We start from the raw sequence: 5,000 nt of genomic DNA on the forward strand, positions 1-5,000 counted from the left end.
TTCCTTCCTTCCTTCCTTCCTTCCTTCCTTCCTTCCTTCCTTCCTTCCTTCCTTCCTGTTTTTCCAATCTTTTTTTCTCTGGTTCACTTTGGCTTTGTGTTGCCTACTCATTACCTTTTTGCTGAAGTGTATCCTTCAGTAGTTTTTTTCAGTAAGAGTCTGTGGAAAGTTACATCTTTGTCTTTACATATCTGAAAATGCTTTGATTTCATCCAAAAGCTGGATATAGAATTCTGGATTCATGAGTTTTATGATATTCAGCCATTGTCTCTGGCATCTATGGTTGCTGATGAGAAGTATTCTGTTAGTCTTATTGTTGCTCCTTTTCAGGAAACCTGTCTTTTCTCTCTCATAGTTTCTGATATTTTCTGTTTATTCTTGCTGGAGTTTTAGCTTTACAGTAAGGTGCATAGACAAGCCTTTGTTTTTACTTTTTTTCTTCAGTTTTATGTATTTTCATCTGACATTTCATAACTTTCTTCAAATCAGGAAAATTCCACACTATACCTCAAAGGTTCCTCTTGCCTATTCTCTTTAGTCTTTTATTCTAGAATATCTATTAAACACGTTAGAGCTTTTCGTTCTGGTGCCACATTACTAACTTCTCTTACATTTGTCACCTCTTTATCTGTCTATGCTATATTCTGGATAATTTCCTCAGATTCGTATTCCAATTCATGAATTATTTCTTCATCTGAGTCTATTATTTAGCCGTTTATTGCCTTTCTATTTTGACTACTGTATTTTTTCACTTTTCACTTTTCTTATTCATTCTGGCCTTATAAAAGTTAGATTCTAATTTCCTTTTCTCTCTTTGCACAGTTAAAATACTCATTTAAAAATCTATTCAACAAAACTCATTAAGTATAAATTCTCCTGTTTTTGGGTCTTTGGACTTTCCATTTTTTGCTTTGTGTTTCTTAGTGTGTTTTATAATTTATGTCTACAAGTTCATCTTCAGGAGGAGTTATCTGTAGAGGGAGTCCTGTTCATGCCCTAGATTGTAGAGGCCTCTTGATGACAGAGGTTCACCTTTGCCCTTGCCCAAATCCTACTGAGTACACTGATTCCAAACCGATTTTAGCACCAGGTTATCAGTTCCAGATTCCCATATTGCACAGATAATGGAAAGGTGGTTGGTTCTACACCAGTGTGTGGTATAGATTCAAGAATCAAACCTCTCGGTTTGTATGGGAGTGGCTGTTGCAATTTCTGTTTCTAAGAGCCTGAGAAAGTCAGCTTGCTTTTTCCTGCACCCCTGAGCATGGTGGAGGAGACGTTCAGGTAATGTTTACAAGCTTTTCAGCACATTTTAGGACAATCAGTACTAAGCAGAATTCCTACTCCTTGATGCATGAGGGTTCTGGGACTCAAATTTCTTTCTCACAAAGGTATAAACATGCCAGCCCTTAAGATATATATCTGGCCCAATTTCTCTCAAGGAATACGTGGTTTTAAAAACTGCTTATCTTCATGGTTATATGTTCCCTCTTCATTTCTGACCTATGAAGATGTCCATTTTTTTTTTTTTAGCTCAGCTGTGTCTTTAACATGGAACAATTAAAAAATATATGTATTTTTTGTATTTTGAAAAAGAGTGGAAATTCCTGTATCTAATCAACTGCTATCTTGAAGGAAGTGCCATAGGATCTTTCTTTATATTGTTTACTTTCCTTGAAATGTCCTTCTTGTCTCTTCCATACACCCATTCTTCATCCCCCAGTTATTTCCTCCTCTCCTTGTGATGCCAATTCAAACATAACAGACTCCAGACTCCGTTAGATCAGGGACATATCTGTTGTTGCTCACCGCAGTATTCTCTGCACGATGTCTGGCACACAGTTATGTGCTTATCAAATTTTTGTTGAATGAATGAGTGGACAAAAGAAAATTTGCTTCTATGGTCAAAAGAAAATGTGTATTAGAAAAAAAAATCGGTTCAAGTTTATCACAGCTCTATCTGTCCTCACTTATAATTCTTGCAAAGAGAAATATTTTGAATGTTGAGAACTTAGATAAATGAATAAAACTCAATGTCAGTAAATCGAAAAGCCCACATTTAGAATTTTTGTTTTTAAGTCTTTGACAACTGTGAAAGAAGTATACAATGTTTGTGACATGGTATTATCAACATATTTTTATAAGTAGGTTTAATTGTACTGCTTAAGAGAATTACATATGATTCTAACAGCCTCCAGATTCCTCAAACCTGAAATGGAGGTGTGGTTAACCTGTTCTAGGTTGAAGGTAGGCCCTCTAGGAAATGTAAAGGAGTGAGGGAAGAGGGATTAGTCCATATCTAGCTTACAGAATAAAAACACGAACAAGTCTAAGAACACCCTTATGGGGCTCCAAGCCACAGAGTCAGCAGGCCAAGATAAATCCCTGGTAGAGTTCATGAGTTGAACTTAGAGATGCACAAAAGCAGCTCCTGAGTTGAGGAACATGTTTTAAATTAAGCCATGAAAAGTTATTTCAGCTTTGTAGTGAGAAAAGATGCTGCAAACGCCTCCTGGAGTATACTTGAATAGCCTAATTAAGTTGTTAAGTCCCCATTGCTTCAATTAAGCAATTACTGCTGAGGTAATTGGGTAGAGTGCTCCCCCAGGACTGCCATTCCCACTTTTTTCATTAAAGTCCCTTTTTGCCACCTGTAACTGCAATTTCTTTCAGTATGTTTTGATTGAGCAGCTACTGAGAGCAGGACAGTACTTATTGCTATGGGAGGGAGGAGGAGATCAGAGTCAGTTCCAGCCCTCAGAGTTATAAGGCACAGGCATAAGAAAAATGGGAAGACACACCCTATTTAGATGACAGGCACAGGGAGACAATACAAGAGAAGTTGTAAGGCTGCTCGTGGTTTAAGAACTGAGTGAATATTTTAGACAATGTGTGTAGAGAGTTAATAGATTTTATTTCCTTTGGGAGTCATGAAGACCTTCTCTCTTGATATGAGAAACCATTTTCTTTTCTAGGTCGTATAGCGCTAAGTTTACTGCCCCTTCCTAACAGGTTATATTTTTCATTCCTTTTAATTCTCTACCAAGGATGAGATAATATATGTAAGTGTCTGGCGTATAATAAATTCTTAATACATATTTTTTCATGTCTCCGAAACCTCCTTTCTCCACATTCTTTCAAAAGTGAAATCATGACAACTGGTAGCCCATCTCGAGGCTTTCCATGGGTAGGTGAGTTGAATTGATGTTGAGAGAGACATCTCTCTAAGAATTGAGACATGGTGGGGCTGAAGGAGAAGTAATAGCAGGAGACTCGGTGTGAATTTAGCATGCAAATAATTAACTGGCAAACTGATCAGTGGACTAGTGTCACCTTCAAACATCGCAGGAGGACTATGACATGGGTTTAAGGACAGGGAGTTATGGGGTAGATTACATGGGAAGTAGGCAGGAATGCTTTTAGACCACAGGTCTGTGACTGAAATTTAAACCAACTAAAATAAAATCTTACCTTTAAACAAGCCTGTTGTCTGAATATGTAAATTGGAACTCGGTGGGGTAAATATAGAGAACTCATTTACTGGTGTTTCAAAATCAAGCCAAAAATAATGGTAATGTTGCTCTTTCAATTTTTCCTTTGATGTCAGTTCTTACTTGCATTTAAAAATATTTTTTAGGTAGGTTAGAGCTGGAGGTCTAAGGAATGTCTTCCTTTGGTCAGTTTTTTCTTTCTTCCCTATTTTTTATTCTAAAGTAATAAAAGAATTTAATTTTTCAACATATTTTTAATTTCTCAAGTACTGGCTATCTTGGATTATTTGAAGCAACCTAAGAATAAATGAATAAATTCAGTAAAATGTCGTGTGTATAATACTAAGTTACTTTGGACAAATTGCTTTGTCTTTCTAGGCCTTGATTTAAACATTGATTTTAAAGGGGAGAGGGTTGGTTGGGTTAGATGATGCCCAAGTTTCTTCCAGCTTTAATTTTCTGCTTCAAAAATTATTTGCAGTCAATATGGCATTTTGAGTGATCTGTCACTCTTAAAGCGATCATGAGAAGCTGCAGCGGGTCATGGAAATCGTGATGCAGGCTGATTTTATCCGTAAGCATAATAAGCATCCAGGATGTGATCACTAAGAGCTTTGAGAACTCCATCAGAAGTATCTGATTTGCCTGAAATTTCTACCATTGACCTTGCCTCTAGTAAGAGAGATGGGAAAGCTCAAATTGATTACCTAGTTCAGGAGGGAAATGTAAAAGCAGAGGGGGGTGGGTTGGAGGAAGGACCTGGGTAGATGGAGGAGGGCAATGTTATTTTCAAAGGAAACAGCTACTCGCTTCCAGCCAGTTTTTGCCACGTGGGTTTAGGGTTGCCGGATTGTCTTTTTCAAGAGGTGCTGTATATTCTGTTTTTCTGTGCAATCTCCTAATTTCAAAATGTTAGATCAACATCATTTGGGCCAAACCAACATGTCTTTGACTTAACTTGCCTTGTGGGCTGTCATTTTACAATGTTTAGTTAGGAGCAACCAGATAAGGTACTCAGGCCTTTGAGAGAGACCACATGTTAAGACCATTTTATCAGTCTCAGCATTATGAAATTATAAATGCTTGATCCCATCTGTATGCAGACAGGACAGGCTGAGAGTCAGGGAGTAGATGGGGCTTTAGATGAGAGGACAGGGAGTGTTAGCTAGTGGAGGGTCTGGGCTCTGGGGGTGGGAGAACCAGTAGCTGGGGCTTTAGAGGCATTGAGTTTATCTTCCCTACACTCCAGTTTATACTCTGAGCTTCTCTGGGGTGCGAAGTAGGTACTTCTGTCATTAGCATGACTTCGGTGTTGTGATCCTCGAGTAGTAGAGATGGGCAGAATCCAGTCAAATACAATGGTATCCCTAGTAGAACGTGACAGATGTGAAGCATATTTCTATGACTCTTGAGTCAGGTGGATAAACCACCTGGTGGGGAACTGCAAGAGCATAGATGAAGGCTGACCAGTGCTGAGATTCTCATGAGGAATTCCCTCTTGTTAAAGAG

At 38.2% G+C, this 5,000-nt stretch overlaps 1 long non-coding RNA gene across 1 annotated transcript in view; it reads left to right on the forward strand.

The window, feature by feature from the left end:
- The window catches only part of LOC120594862 (uncharacterized), a 38,777-nt gene that overhangs the window by 17,696 nt on the left and 16,081 nt on the right, over window positions 1-5,000 (forward strand). The gene's annotated exons all lie outside the window — the stretch shown is intronic.

This window comes from Pteropus medius, unplaced genomic scaffold, assembly GCF_902729225.1.
Source record: "Pteropus medius unplaced genomic scaffold, Ma_sr-lr_union100, whole genome shotgun sequence".
In the NCBI taxonomy this organism is placed as follows: Eukaryota; Metazoa; Chordata; class Mammalia; order Chiroptera; family Pteropodidae; genus Pteropus; species Pteropus medius.